This window comes from Molossus molossus, unplaced genomic scaffold (genome assembly GCF_014108415.1).
Source record: "Molossus molossus isolate mMolMol1 unplaced genomic scaffold, mMolMol1.p scaffold_m16_p_8, whole genome shotgun sequence".
Taxonomy (NCBI): Eukaryota; Metazoa; Chordata; class Mammalia; order Chiroptera; family Molossidae; genus Molossus; species Molossus molossus.
In genome coordinates, this window is record NW_023425402.1 from 27,650,093 (window position 1) to 27,667,173 (window position 17,081).

At 38.5% G+C, this 17,081-nt stretch overlaps 1 pseudogene; it reads right to left on the minus strand.

Moving 5' to 3' along the window:
* LOC118621426 overlaps positions 1-14,920 on the minus strand; it is a 34,804-nt pseudogene extending 19,884 nt beyond the window's left edge.
* Positions 14,921-17,081: the final 2,161 nt, after the last annotated feature.

A 17,081-nucleotide genomic window follows, 5' to 3' on the forward strand; every position in this document is an offset into this window, starting at 1 on the left:
CTGGGTTTTTCTTTTTGTTTATGTTCTAGTTCTTTAAGTTGTAGCGTTAGAAAGTGAATTAGAAATTTTTCTTGTTTCTTGAAGTAGGCCTGTAGTGCTATGAACTTCCCTCTCAGGACTGCTTTTTCTACATCCTATAGATTTTGTGTTGTTGTGTGTTCATTTTCATTTGTTTCCAGGAAGTTTTTAATTTCTTCCTTGATCTCCTTGGTAACCCACTGGGTATTTATTAACATGCTATTTAGCCTCCATTGTTTGAATATTTTTGTGAGTTTTTCTTATAATTGATTTCTAGTTTCATGCCATTGTGATCTGAGAAGATGTATGATATGATTTTAATCTTCTTGAACTTGTAGAGATTTAGTTTGTGTCTAACATGTGATATATCTTGAAAATCTCCCATGTACACTTAAGAATGTAAATTCTGCAGTTTTGGGGTGTAATTCTTTGTATATATCTATCACATCCATTTGATCTAATACATCATTTATTTTTTATTTTTTTTAAATCTTGTTTTATTCGCTTTATTTATTTATTTATTTTTTATCCACACCCGAGGACATTTTTCCATTTTTTTTGTTCAGGTAGAGTGGGAGGGAGAGAGAGGAACAGAGAGAGAGAGAGAGAAACATCGACGTGAAAGGAACACATCGAGTGGCTGCCACCCGCACAACCGACCAAGGCCGGGGACAAACTGCAACCGAGGTACATGCCCTTAGCAGGAACCGAACCCGCGTCTCTCAGGACCGCAGGCGGACGCTCTAACCGCTGAGCCAAACCGGCCAGGGCTGATCTAATACATCATTTAGAGTCTCTGTTTTCTTGTTAATTTTTTGTCTAGAGGATCTATCCAGTGATGTCAGTGGGTTGTTGAAGTCCTTTGCTATGATTGTATTGCTGTTGATTTGTTTTTGAAGTCCTCCAGAAGTTTTAATGTATTTTGGTGCTCCTATGTTAGGTGCATATATGTTTACCAAGGTTATAGCCTCCTGTTGGATTGATTCTTTTAATATTATGTAGTGACCTTCTTTGTCTCTAGTTATGGCCTTCATTTTGAAGTCTATTTTATCAGATATGAGTATTGCTACCCCAGCTTTTTTTTTTCCTTTTTGTTTGTTTGAAAATCTTTTTCCACCTCTTCACTTTCAACCTATGTGAGTCTTTTGTTGTGAGGTGGGTCTCTTGTAAACATATATATGAGTCATGCTTTCTTATTTATTCAGTTACTCTGTATCTTTTTATTGCAGCATTTAATCCATCTATGTTTAAGGTTATCATTGATATGAAGTTATTTATTGCCATACTTGTTTATTCTGGTTATATTTCTCTTTTTGTTTTTTCTACTTATTACCGCAGTCCTTTTAACATTTCTTGGAGTGCTAGTTTGGTGCTAATATATTCCCTTAGTCACTTTTTTTTTTGGTCTGGGAAGCTCTTTTTTTTTATCCTCACCCGAGGACATTTTTGCATTTATCTTGAAATAGAGCAGGAGGGAGAGAGAGAAGAGAGAGAGAGAAACATTGATGTAAGAAAGACACATCAAGTGGTTGCCACCCACCCGATCCCAATCGGGGCTGGGGACAAACTACAACTGAGGTACATGCCCTTAGTGGGAACTGAACCCAGGTCTCCCTGGACCACAGGCTGATGCATCAACCACTGAGCCGAACCGGCCAGGGTATCGGAAACTCTTTATTTCACCTTCTATTTTGAATGATAGCCTTGTTAGATAGAGTAGTCTTGGGTTCAGATCCTTGTTTTTCATTACCTTGATTACTTCATGCCATTCCCTTCTGGCCTGTAGTGTTTCTGTTGAGAAGTCACCTGATAGCCTTATGGGGGTTCCTTTGTAGGTAACCTGTTGCTTATCTCTTGCTGCCTTTAGGATTCTCTTTTTGTCTTTAATTTTTGGCATTTTAATTACTATATGTCTTGGTGTGGGCCTGTTTGGGTTCTTCTTACTTGAGGCTCTCTGTGCTTCTTGAACTTGAATGCCTTCTTCCTTCACCAAATTAGGAAAGTTTTCTGTCACTATTTCTTCAAATATATTCTCTAACCCTTGCTCATTTTCTTCTGGTACACCTATGATGTGGAAGTTGTTATATGTCATGTTGTCCCACTGTTCTCTTAGACTGTCTTCCTGATTTTTAATTTTTTTTTCTATTTTGTTTTTTGATTGTTTGATTTTTTTCTACCCTGTCTTCTAATTTACTGATCTGGTCCTTGGCTTCCTCTACTCTGTTAGTTATTTCTTTCTATGTGTTTTTTTTATTTCTGCTATGTCATTCTTCATTTCCAATTGGTTGGTTTTCAATGCTTCTATATCTCTTATGCTGTTGAGTTTCCTCATGATTGTTACTCTAAACTCTCCCTCTGATATCTTGCTTAATTCCATTTTATTCATTTCTTCCCCTGTCAAATTTTTGTTCTTTCATTTGGGATTTGTTTCTTTGTTTTATGATTTTGGCTGTCACAGTGGGTTTTGGAGCCTGCCAAATTTTCCCTATGGGTGTTGGAGTTGCACTGATTGTGGTTCGCTCTACTGAGTTTGGATGAATGTGGAAGGACCCACATTTAACACCACTATCAAGTCTTACATTCCTGGGTAGGTTTGCACGCCAAGGAAAGTTTCAGTTATCCTCTAACTTTTTGCCTGGAGGCTATTAGTCTCAGTTACTTGGGCTGTAGCCCTCAGCTGAATAAAAAATCCCTTGGCTGTAAGAGAATTTCCAGCATGTGTGGAAATCCTTGCTCACTATCAGATTTTAGATGTTAATGAGCCTTAATTTGAATTTTTCTGGCCTGGCCTGGTGGTATTAAATTCCTGCAGAAAAGGCCATTGCTTCTCCGTGGGTCTCAGGGAAGGGGCCCTTTGAGTAATAAGGCTGCTGTCCTATGAGGGAGTGATTCAGCACAAAACTCCCGATGTCCTCCCCTCCAGTTCTCTCCTGAGCCAGGAGCTGTCCTGTGATCAGGAGCCCCAGACTCTCTCCACACAGTTTCAGTCCAGTCCTCCCTCCCTCTTCCAGAGTCCAAGTTAAGTGGCTGTAGCTTATTTGGTGTTTTTAAAAACCCCTGCTTTCTCAGTGCGAAGTGCACACCGCTAATACAGCCATCGTTGTGTCCGTGGGCTCCCAGCCTAGCACACGCACCTCTGCAGTTCCCACCAGACTTAATCTGGTGTCCTCTTTCGGTCCCTGGTTGTACTGGCTCTCTTCCAGCTGCTCTTCAGTTGGTTTTTCCTGATGATTTGTCTTTATTTTAGTTGTAATTCCAGTTTGGTCCTGGGAGACAATCTGTGTAGCTTCCATTCACTTCACCGCCATCTCCCCCAAACTTGTCCCATGGTCCAGTAGGGCAAACTAGGGCTGGCACCCCAAGCAGTTCTCTTGCACAGAGAAGGAGCACTGGGAGGGGGAGAGGGACCAAAGGCACTGAAGAAAGAAGCCTTATTCTTTTTTTTTCTTAAAATAATAAAAGCACTTAAGACCAAGAGCTTTCCTAAAAGCACAACTCTGGCAGTATCCCCAAAATTTAGATTTGTGAAATTATGATTGTTTTATTTCACACAGCATCTTGGCAGTTTTGTTTTTCTCTTTAATGTAGGAGTTACGTAGCAGAATGTTTTTAAATTTCTAAGTGGTTGAGTTTTTAAAACCACTTGATTTTTTTTTATCCTCACCCGAGGACATTCTTTTTGGATATTTTGTTCAGATAGAGTGGAGGGAGAGAGAGAGAGAAACAGTGATGTGAAAGGGACACATCGAGTAGTTGCCACCTGCACAACTCAACCAGGGCCGGGGACAAACTGCAACTGAGGTACATGCCCTTAGTGGGAACCGAACCCGGGTCTCTTGGGACTGCAGGCCGACGCTCTAACCGCTGAGCCAAACTGGCCAGGGCACCACTTGATTTTTTTAAATGAATTTTTTTCTGTTTTATTTTTACTTATTTATTTGTATATTGTCTGCCCTTCTCTATCAGTAGATACATAATAAAGCAAGGATCTTGCTCATCTTATTCCCTCCTATATCTTCAATGCCTAGTGAAGGACCTGGCACATAATTGGCCTATAGAGAATATTTGTTGAACGAAAAAATAATTTATAGCTTTACTGTCCTGTGATCAGAGAATATGGGTAGTCCAGTTTTACTTTCTGGAAATAATTGAGATTTTCTAAGTAATTTATTGTAAGAACTTTCAAAATGTTCCAAGATCACTAGAAAAGATATATCCTGTAGACCACAAAGTTTAGTGTATGTCTCTGAGAGCAACCTTATTATTCATATTATTTAGATTTTTGCATTTATTTTTAATTTTACAATGTTTCCCAACCTCCACCCCCACCCCAAGACTGGGAGTTGTGTTCCAAATCATGCTATAAAATTGAAAGACTCAAAAAAAATTTATTTCTAAGAGTTTGAATTCATTCGCTTAACACATACTGAGCGCTCACTTGTTTCAGGCCTTGTACTAGGCCCTGGCTATGTAGCTATGAATGATCATGAAAAAGACGTGGTCTTGCTTTAATTGAGGGAGATGGGTATGAAACACATAAACCAGCACAACAATCATTACCAGTGGTAGAAAATAGGCGCTCTGAAAGTAGTGAACGAGATGAAGATATAAAAGTATGGAAGGTAACACATAAAACCAGTTGCTAGGATAGTCAAGGAAGGCTTCTCAGCAGAGGTGGCATTTTAGCCATGATGAAAAGACTGAGAAAAGAAGAAAAAGGAGTCAGCCTCAGGATAAGATAGTAAGGGTTTTAGGATTTGAGGGAAGGCAGAGGGTAATGAACTTCACCTGTATGAAAACTCGGAGTTGGGGAAAGGCTTGATATGTTGGAATAACTTAAGAGAGGCCAATATGGAACCCTTTCATAACAAAATTTTTCAGTGCTGAAATTTTGTTTTACTATACTGAAATGAAGTTCACCTATAATATATACATAATTTTAATAAAATATAATACCCTAACTGGAATACAAAAAAGAAACAAAAGGAAATGAATATATTATATATTATAAGGTCTTTAATGTGTGAACTCTTGGCTATAAATATCCTAGAAGGTATAATAAAGTTGTCAGATATTTGTACCAAATATTGTATCTCCATAAATGCTACAGTTACAAATGCAGATTGATTCAGGAGTACTGGTTGGCAGCTCAGTTCTATGAGTTGAGTTGCTATTGATGACATGATACTCCCACATGGTGAACAAGTTTTGGTAAAATTCTGGACAAAATAAAATACCACTTTCTTGATTGACAGAAGTTATTTATATTAAAATCCTGCAAAACGTAATTTCTTTTCATAGATAAAATAGAATGAGGGTCAGGCAATAATAAACTAGAAAACAATTGTTTTGCTTACACAAATGTCTGGTGAAATATTTTAAAGTTGTATGGAATGTAGGAAGTTTCTTTACCATGCTAGCTTCATCCATTAAGAGTGGCCTCCAATGACTGTGACAAATAAAAAATGTACTTCCCTCTACCAAAAAAATAAATAAAATGTACTTCTCAGGAAATGTGCCACACCCTGAGAACTACTAGAGTAGAGTATTATGACTAATTGAGAGAAATGCTCAAGATGAGGTTGGAAAGATGGTCACTACATCCAGGAAGTCTACAACCCAGTGGATGCTCAAAGGGTGGCAGGTTCCTTCCTGAGGATCTAGTGGGTCTTTTCTTTTTAACCTTTAACTTTTTTGTCTTTTGTTTTTGTTTTGTTTTATGACTATTCTTATACATATTTTTCTAAATCACTTTTAGACCTAGTTTAAGAGACATTACCTACCACCTGCAAGAGATTGCCAAGCACTGCAGTAAACCCACAAACCAGAGCAGTGCTAGCAAACTGGTTGCTCAACAAATATCTGATAAGTGAAGAAATAAACTAATTTTTCTAAATCTTCTTCAATGTTTTAAAGTTATGTATCTTGCTTTTCATCTTTCTAAATGTTTTAAAAATAGATTTTTATTGATTTTTAGAGAGAGAGGGAGAAGGAGAAAGAGAGAGAAACATCAATGTGAGAGAGAACCATCGATTGGCTGCCTCCTGCACCTTCCCTACTGAGGACTGAGCCCACAGCCTGGGCATGTGCCCTGACGGGAAATTGAACTGGTGACTTCTTAGTGCATGGGACGTGCTCAATCCATGGAGCCACACCAGTCTGGCTTGCTTTTCATCTTATATGTGATTACTTTTAAGTTTTTCTAAAGCATCATTAACATTTCCCATAATTGTCAAAATCAAGAGTGAAATGATTTATTTTGAAACCTGCTTAAGAGAATTTCTATTTTTCCCTCATTACCTCTCAGCCTTTGTTAATAGAATCTTTGGGTTTAGATCTATGCTATTACTAAGACTTCTTTTTTTTTTTTTTTTCCCACTAAGAAACTTTCTCTTTTTGACATTTGCCTCTAGTTTTATGACCAGATTTACAAGTATTTAGATTTCTTATTTTAATTGGTCTTCATGTTCACTGCCTATTCTTTTATCTCAACTTTCCTGTTCTTGACCTATTAATTATATTTCTTCTCTCTGTCTTCAAATAATGTTTTCAAGAAGAACATAAAGGTATATCTTTCTAGAGACCTTGTATTTGATCACCTTCAGTGAAAGACAACTTGGGTAAGTATTGAATTCTTGGGTTATAACCCTTGAATAATTAGCTCCTGAATAACTGAGAGTTGATTTAAATAATGAAGTGTTTCAAAGAATAAGATTTTTAAGAACACTGCTAGTTATATTGTTTGAAATGTAAATTTTTATAAAAAAAATAGATTAAGTTTTCAGCTTTTTTATGTCAAGCAACTTCTTTATTGCTAATTATGAGATGGATCCTCCCCTCCATTCCTCCCTTAGAAAATCAGACATAATATATATATCAGAGGGTTTGGCACTCATTTATCCTTTCATTTATTCAAGCAAGAATATAAAGGTGTATGATTCATTCAGCTTTTATTGAGCATTACAATTTTAGCTCATAAACATGACTCAAAAGGAAGAGGAAGTCATGATTCTTGACATATGAGGAGCTTACTATCTCGTTAGAGAGACAAGAAATCCATAAAAATAACTGGGGAACCAATTACAAGGCAGTGTACAAGCTAGTATTACATATAAGGCATGTTTGTAAAACATAAGACAGATGTTACATGCCAAAAGTAAAAAACTATTTTAATGACATATATGTGTATGTGTATACATATGTACACATATAGTCATATATTGCTTAATGATGGGGCTATGTTCTTAGGAATTCGTCATTAGGTGACTTCCTCATTGTGCAAACATCATAGGGTGCACCTGACAACCCTAGATGGTAGGGCCTACTACACACCTAGGCCATATGGTTTAGCCCATTATTCCTAGACTACAAACCTGTACAGCATGTTATTGTACTGAATACTACAGGCAGTTGTAACATGCTGGTAAGTGTTTGTGTATCTAAACATATCTAAATAGAAAAGGTACAGTAAAAATACAGTCAGTATAAAAGATAGAGAGTGTGCATGTGTATCTGAACTTGGGGGGGGGGGGAGGCACCGAGGGAGGGAAAGAAGGAATTAAGAGGAGGGAGGGTGGAAAGGAAAGAGAAAAGGAAAAGGGAGAGAAAGGGAGATGAGAGGTGGAAAGAAAACCAGAGATAAAGCTTGAGGAGAGAAATAATAAAAGGAAGGGGGGCAGGAGAAAGAGAAAAGAGAGAGGGAGGGAGGGAAGGAGGAGGGATGGGATCAGAGCTACAAAAAGGAACTGAGGGAAGGGAAATGAGTTTGTGTGCACAAGTGTGTGTGCATGTGCACAGGTGGTGTGGGAGGACTCCCCTCCTCCCATCCTCCCCAGCCTCTCCCAGCCCCAGAGCATAAGGTAAGCAAATCTCATCTATTTCAACCACCCATACCTAGCAATATATTCATCATCTTAGTGAAGTCCAGCCTTTTATTTCAACATGGCATATTTTTCTCTTATAATTCATTATCATCTTATGGGACCACTGTCATATGTGTGTTTCATTATTGACTGAAATGTAGCTGTGGTGTATGTTATATAATCAGCACAGGAGTGTTGGTTCCTAACCCTGCATGTTGTACATTTGGCTCAGAATTATTGCTTAACTTGATTTTAATTCAATCTAAAACTCTGTTTTGGTAATATTAACATCTGGGGACTTTCTGCTGTGCTGGTCTTCAGAGAATAGAATACCGAGGTGACCGAATGGGTAAACTCTAAACTTACTGGGAGGAACCGAAAATGTTTTGTGATGGTTAATTTTATGCATCAACCTGGCTAGACCACAATGTGCCCAGGTATTCGGTTAAACATTATTCTGGGCGTGTCTATGAGAGTGTTTCTGGATAAGATTAACATTTATATTGGTAGACTGAATAAAAGAGATTGCATTCCCCAATGTTAGCCAGCCTCATCTATTTCACTCAAGGCCTGAATAGAACAAAAAAGCAGAAGAAGAGAACTTGCTCTCACTGTGACTGTCTTGGAGCTGGGATATTGGGCTTTTGCCTTCAGACTTGGGTTTGAAATTAAATCATTGGTTTTCCTGGGCCTCTTGCTTGTTGACTGAGATCTTGGGACTTGTCAGCTTACATAATCATGTGAGCCCATTCCTAATTATCTATCTATCTATCTATCTATCTATCTATCTATCTATCTATCTATCTATCTATCATCTATCTATCTATCTATCTATCTATCATCTATCTGCTATTGGTTTTGTTTCTCTGGAGAATATTGACTTATACAGATTCTAGTACCTAGAGTGGTTCAGGAGGAACAGAATTTTAAGGATGAGTTTTCTGGATCAGTTCTAGGGTTTCCAGATTTGGCTTCCTAATCTGTTTAGTTTTAAAGATATTAATGACTCTCTTTATAGTAGTAAAGACATCAGTGATACTTCATGACTTAAACTAGCAATAGAGATACTAAAAGTATTACCATTGGATACTCCTAATCATCTAATTATAATAAGCAAGGATCTAGGTGATTATGTATATGATAAGTTTGAACATTTGGTGTCCATACTACCCAAAGCAATCTATAGATTCAATGCAATCCCCATCAAAATACAAATGACATATTTCACAGAACTAGAACAAATACTTCAAAAGTTCATGTGGAACCAAAAAAGTCCCTGAATAGCCACAGCAATTTTGAAAAAGAAGGACAAAGTAGGTGGGATCACAATACCAGATATCAGGTTATACTACAAAGCCACTGAAATCAAAACAGCCTGGTACTGGCACAAGAACAGGCATATAGACCAGTGGAACATAACTGAAAACCCAGAAATGGACCCAAGGCAATACGCTCAATTAATATTTGACAAAGGTGGCATGAGCATACAGTGGAGTAAAGACAGCCTCTTTAATAAATGGTGTTGGGAAAATTGGACAGCTACATGCAGAAAAATGAAACTAGACCATCAACTTACACCATACACCAAAATAAACTCAAAATGGATAAAAGACTTAAATGTGACCCATGAATCCATAAAAATTCTAGAAGAAAATGTAGGCAACAAAATTTCGGACATCATACAGGACAGAATTTTCACTGATACATCACCTAAGGCAACAGAAACAAAGGAAAAAATGAACACATGGGACTACATCAAACTAAAAAGCTTCTGCACAGCAAAAGAAACAATCATCAAAATGGAAAGGCAACCCACTATATGGGAGAACATCATTGCCAATGATGTATTAGATAAGGGGTTAATTTTCAATATATATAGAGTGCTCATACAACTCAACAAAAGGAAGACAAAGAACCCAATTAAAAAATGGGCAGAGGAACTAAATAGACACCTCTCCAAACAGGACATACAAATGGCCAAGAGACATATGAAGAAATGCTCACCATCACTAATCATCAGAGAGATGCAAATTAAAATAACAATGAGGTATCACCTCACACCTGTCAGAATGGCCGCCATCAACAAATCATCACACAACAAGTGTTGGCGAGTCTGTGGAGAAAAGGGGACTCTAATACACTGCTGGTGGGAATGCAGACTGGTGCAGCCACTATGGAAAACAATATGGTGTTACCTCAAAAAATTTAAAAAAAAAATTAAAAATTGAACTTCCATTTGACCCAGTGATCCCACTTCTAGGAATACACCCTAAGAAGCCTGAAACACCAATCAGGAAGAATATATGTACCCCCATGTTCATAGCAGCACTATTTACAATAGATAAGATCTGGAAACAGGCCAAGTGTCCACCAGCAGACGAATGGATAAAAAAGCAGTGGTACATATACACAATGGAGTACTATGCAGCGGTAAGAAAGAAAGATCTCTTATATTTTGAGACGACATAGAGGGACCTGGAAAATATTATCCTAGGTGAAATAAACCAAGCAGAAAAAGACAAATACCACATGATCTCACTTATATACGGAATATAATGAACATAACAGTCTGAGGAATACGATAGACCAGAAACATGAAAGTAGGGCACAGACTGACATCCCTCAGAAGAGGGGGTGGGAAGAGATAAACCACAGAACTTATATGCATGTACGCATGACCAATGGACATGGACAACTAAGCCGGGGACGACGCGGGTGGGAGGTGGGGAGGGGGGTGCCAGTGGGGTAAAAAAGGAGAAATATCTGTAACCAAAAAATTAAAAAAATGTTTGAACATTTGGGCAACTAATGAATTTAATGAAATTGGCTGTTTGCTCCTATTATAGTTGGACCAAGTGGGGAAAGAAAAAGATGAGCTCAGGAATTCAAATTTGATAAAGATCTATGTCCCAGAGGTGGAGGAATAGATTATAAGAATTTCTTAACCTAGTACCTGAAGAGGTATTTGTACCAGGTGTTGACAGGTCCAGTGAGCAATTAGCAGGAGTTACTCCAGTGATGGGAAAACAAAAAACAAAAACATGGGACCATATTGGAGTCTATAAAGGTAGAGACAAGCTTTGTTCACCATTGAAAGTCTCACAGCCTCTGAACTTGGTACTGATGTGTAATTGGTCCACATTCTTGACGATGGGGCATTTCTCTCCCTGTTAAGCTATTTCAATAGCAATGGAATCGTCCAATAGCTGATGAATGAGTGCTAAGGTGCAGTGTTCCCATGAACTAATAAAGTAAGTTAATTTATATCAATGTGTCTTACTCTAGGATAAAGAGTTCCTTGGGTGGCAGTTTCTTGTTTGTTTGTTTTTATAACTAGCCTGACTACCACTGAGAAAGTCAGGGCATACAAATTCTAACTTGAGGTAAACTTTAGTGAAGCACATGGCATCTCTTTACTTCGGTGTTTTTGCCCTTTCAATTAAGCAGTAGAATCATATTAACCAAATCATCAGGTTGTTATGAAAAATATTTTAATTAAAATATTCCCATACCAATGCATCCGTTTGGTGATGAATAAAAACTTGGCATAATAAGGTGGTAATCTCCAGTTCAATAGGAGGGAGGGAACAGCAACAGGGAGTTCTGAGATTCCTCAACCTCACCTGGGAACAATTACAATAATAACTGTAATAATAATAATAGCAAGAAAAGGGAAAACCCAATAGCACTTGCCATTTATATAATACCAATGCCAGAAACTCTGTGTAGGAGGGTGGCAATGTAGTTGGTACAGCACTTCACTTAAGATTGAGAAAATGACAACTGTTAAAAATGAAAGAATAAGGCCCAGCCAGTGTGGCTCAGTGGTTGAGTGTCGACCCACACACCAAGAGGTCACTGGTTCGATTCCCAATCAGGGCACATGCCCAGGTTGTGGGCCAAATCCCCAGTGGGGGCATGCAGGAGGCGGCCAATTGATGTTCTCTCTCATCGATGTTTCCATCTCCCTCTCCCGCTCCCTTTCCCTCTCTCTAAAATCAATTTAAAAATATATTTTTTTAAAAAAATTCAAAGAATAAGAACTGGGCAGATGGGTGAAGGAGGGGTGGGGAGTGTCCATCTGCCTCACTCTCTCTCTTCATTCCTCACAAGCTGTTTTTTAATGCTGCTGATGCAGGGTGTTTTGCCTTTGCAGAACTCAGAATAACTCATTCCGGTCAATACACCTACTGCGGACCTAGTCCTGCTGTAGTCTTTGTTCAAAGGAAGTGTTGTTCTGTAATTTCTGTTTCATGTCACATGTCATTCTCTCACAGAATAATGCTAATCTGTGTAGGACTGAAATGCCAAAGGAAGGAAGGAAGGCCTCCATGGACATTAATGAAATTCTCTTATGAGGTGCATATCACATCATATATGAAATTGTCTAGTACCAAATAAATGTTTGGGTGACCAGGGGTTAAAATTCTTTCTGGACGGTTTGGCTCAGCGGTTGGAGCGTCGGCCTGCGGTCCAGAGAGACCCGGGTTCGGTTCCCGCTAAGGGCACGTATCTCGGTTGCAGTTTGTCCCCGGCCCTGGTTGGTCGTGCGGGTGGCAGCCACTCGATGTGTCCCTTTCACTTCGATGCTTCTCTCTCTCTCTTCCTCTCTCTCCCTCCCACTGTATCTGAACAAAAAATGGAAAAATGTACTCTGGTGAGGATAAACAAAAACACACTCTTCCATCTATATTAAAAATTCAAAGTCAGTATAACACATTGATAACTAGGGAGGGATGAGCATGGTCCTGATTTAGTTGGGATGATTGTGTTCTCCCTGCCCCAACCCTTCTATCGATGGTGGCCTGATTCTAGAACCTCCCAGACTGGTCGTGAACATTCCCACTCATCATGCCTTAAAATGAAATATTATCTACTATGCACATGAGCTTCTGAGAACTTCCATAGCTTGTAATTAAATGGACATAAAAGGCGAGTAATACTTTCGACTCAAGCGGAATGCTGGCTTGTTTTATCAAACATTTGCCAAAGTTCTCTGGTTTGGTGATTAAAAGTGGATTCAGTTTTAGGTTCTCCCGGTACCGGTTCATTTCTATAGCAGAGTCTCTGAGCCATGCCTTGGGGCACATGCTCCAAGATGCTAGATTCGGTTTAAAATTCCAGATTGAGTTTTACATATTAAATGTTCGTGCTTGACTTTGGGTTCTTGAGCTTTGCCTGGGGCACTCTCTCTGATTAATCAACCCACAGGTTTAGAATACTTCTGCCCAATCTTTTTTGATTTGTCAAAGGAAATAGAGAAGGTCTTAGTTTGCAAAAGTGCTTATCTGATGTGTCACAGCAAATGGATTTTAAGATTTAAATACATTTTCTTTTTATATGCAGTGCCTTTATCAAACCAGAAAGATGGGATATTTGCATATATCATCCACCATTCACCCACATTGGCAGACAGAAAGCTTGATACAGTAAAGGAAGTAAATGGCTATTTAATGGTCCTTTTCCTTTCCATTCAGATCACACACACTTTTTCTGAAAGAGGCCTGCCTCACAGCACGGAGTCTGATATTACAGCAGTGTTTTCAGGAAGCAATAATTGTATAGTCCTCATTAAACTGGTTCATAAAAGAATCCTATTAAAACCAATACAAATAATAAACCTTGAAAATGCTGCTTTAAATTCCAAGAGGGTGGCAAAGATATGCTACAGTAACAGTCCTGTTCATAGGGTTATTTCGAAAATCTTGTGTGCTGAATTTTTCTAAGCCAAGCAAACACCTTGCTGCGGAATGAAAGACCCAGACATATTTTAAATGGGCTCAATCCAATCCTGTGCCTTTAACAGTCAGTCTTCTCTAAGAATGTATCCCTAATTCTGACAGGATACCCAACCAAAAGGCTAATTATCTTTAATCACTTAATTAATAGGTAATTCTTACAAAGAAGCTAAACACCTGAACCCACCAAGTCCTTTTTGCATGGGCAAATCCAGCTGGTTCTAGTTGCTAATTTCACTCAATGAGAATTTGGCTCAACTGTGTGTTGTTGCAAATAATGGTAAATGTATCCAATTAAAAATAATAATGAAAAAGTTATTTTTTTGTTCCCTTTTAATCACAGAGGCAGTTGTGGAAGGCCCAAATGCACAGGGCATATGGCTCACCTCACCACCCCAGATGGTGCTGCTGGCCCAGCCTCCCCAAGGTCCACTCTGGCAGCCCGCACTCCTTCCCTTGGCCCTCACCCCTTCTCCTGAGCCTCCCAGCGGCACTGCTGCTGTATGCTGGTCTTTCTCAACAGTTTCCCCTGATTTCTGTTATCTCTCACTGTTTTCTCTTCTCTGGGTTTTTCCAAACTTCTTCCTCACTCAGGTCCTGGACCTGTTTCTGCTCTAACCTCTGAAGGAGATTAACATTCACAGGGATGGGCATTTGGGTCTTAGCAAAGGGTCACTCATGATTCCGCAACTGCAGATCTCATGATAATTCTTGGATGTTTATCTGGTTCAACGGTTTCTCAGTTTTTCTGAACTGAAAAGTATAAGGGATCCTGTTAGCTAAGCACTTTTTATTTATTTATTTTTTTAAGTTTTTATTTTATTTTTTGTTAATTGATTTTAGAGAGAGAGGAAGGGAGAGGGAGGAAGAGATGGAAACATCGATGAGAGAGAACATCGATTGGCTGCGTCCTGCATGCCCCCCACTGGGTATCTGGCCCACAACCTGGGCACGTGCCCTGACCTGGAATTGAACCAGTGACCTCTTGGTGCATGGGTCTACGCTCAACCACTGAGCCACACCAGCCGGGCAGCACTTTTTATTTTACCCTTTACCTGCAGCCATGTAGAAATCGTTATAACCAACACAATAATCAGTGAAGATAAAAACGTCTCTCACATTTCTTCTCACTCGTTTCGCTGAGTGCCGTTCTTCTCCGTTTGTCTCCCCGCCACCAGTGCACAGTATTTCTTGTTCCCTCTCATTACTCCTCAGTCTGCAGATCCTAGATCCGCGATTCTCACATTTTACCTGCATCAGAATATCTGGAGGGCTTTTATAACTCAGATTGCTGGACTCCATCCCCCAGATTTCTGGTCTGGTATGTCGGGGGTGAGGCCAAAGATTTGCATATCTAACAAGGTCCCAGGAGATTCTGATGTCGCTGGTGCCAGGCAGCCCTTTGGGAACCACTGCTCTAGAGAGAAGATTCAGTATTGTTAAGGCTGTGGAAACCCAGTCCCTGTCACCTAATGTTTATGGAATTGTAAATTTATGCAACCTTTTGGTGAGTGAACTAAAAATGCACATAACACTTGTAAACATCAAATCTACTTCTAGAAATGTAGACTTAATTTTATACAACAGGAATACTTTCATGGAGGCACAGTAGGTTCACAGGAATGTTTATTGCAGCATTTCTGTTAATGTTGAACAATTAAAAACAATCTAAATGTGCACCAACAGGAAAAAGTGGATTATATTATGGTACATACACTGTACAAGATACCATATAAAAGGTACCTCCTCCAAAATAAAAAAAATTAGACATCATAAAAAAACCCATTGCTGGATAAAACATAACAAATATCCATTTGAAGGCATAGTTTAACTTGCAAAGAAGTAAGAACTATAGAGGCCAAAAAGAATTAGGAAACCAGAGTGTTAGCCACATCCAAGAATGCTCTAAAGGGCCTTGCTCATGGCAGAACCTGGTGTGTGGGGTAGGAGACAGGGCCCTGGGCTTGTGCAGGATGGGGCCGGAGCTGAGGCTACTGAGCAAAGCACTCTTTTTGTGGTAGATCTTCAGTGAGAAAGCAGCAAGTTTGACATTTCCACCAGATAGCAAAAGGAAGGTGAAAAAGATACTTGTCTCCATCTGGATGCTGGGGAAAATGGTAAAGGAATCCTTTCAAACTCATCAGATAAGGCCAAAAAATAGAAAAGAATAAATGTAATTTACAGAAGGGGAATTATATATAACCAATAAATGTTGAACTTGACTAGTGTTTAGGCTGTAAAACCAAAATGAAATATCTGTCAGATAGGCAACTATTACCGGTCAGAAGACACCTGTTGTCTCAGTCTGTTTGGACTGCGATGACAAAATGCCACAGACTGGATGACTTATAAAGGGCAGACAATTATTGCTCACAGTTCTGGAGACTAGGCAATCTCTTTGGGGCCGCCTTGAAAAAAAAAAGGCACTAATTTTATTTGTGATGGCTTTACTCTCATGATTTAAACACCTGTCAATGGTCCCACTTCATAATATCATCAGCTTTGGGTGTTAGATTTCTGTATATGAAATCTGAGGTGACACACGCATTCAGACCACGGCACCTGCTATAAGAATACCAGACCTGTGATGAAAGAACAAAATGGAACATGGACAATTATGTAGCAATAAATAATATTTAAGATACAATATCCTATGAATCAGCAATTAATTTTTACATTTATACTTTGGAGAAGCTCCCACACAGGTATCCAAGGATGTATTTACAAGAATGACAGCATTTGTAATAGCAAAAATTATAAACAACCTGACTGTCCAATAAGAGAAAATATATGAATAAATTATGGTGTAATCGAGTAGTGGAATTGTATTTTGCAGTAAAAATTAAGGAACTAGAGTAATATATATCCATCCATGTACTCTTACAACCTAATTTTGAATGAAAAGTGTAAGTCATAGAGAAATGCATATGATAGGATACCAGTCCTATAAAGTTTAAAAACATGTACAACAATACTGAATACTAGTTAGCAATACATACATTTCTATATTTGTAGCAAAAATTAAAAAGTATGGGGACAGTGAACACAAATTTAGAATTATAGTGTCCTTTGTTGGGGGTGTGAAGAGGTGATGTTACTGTGGGTTAAACAACATGGAAAAACACTTTGGGTTCAGTGATAGGTAATAATGTAATAGGTGTTGACACAACTCAGAATATTTCCAACCTTTCAAAATGACAATTATGTAGATTACGCACAAACCTGGAGAAAAGTTTTGATATGATTAATAAAAATTCAAATTAAGAGACACATTATATTTATTACACTAAACAATACAGAAGCATGGGGAACAGGTTTCAAAGGCAATGTGCCAAAATGGATATTGTTTTTCTGTTAAAGAGGCCTGACTGAATGGTTAAAAATGGATTGTCTTTAATATTGATATATCATGGTCTCAATTTTTAATTATTTTTTAGATTCATCTAAGAATCAAATCAAAATC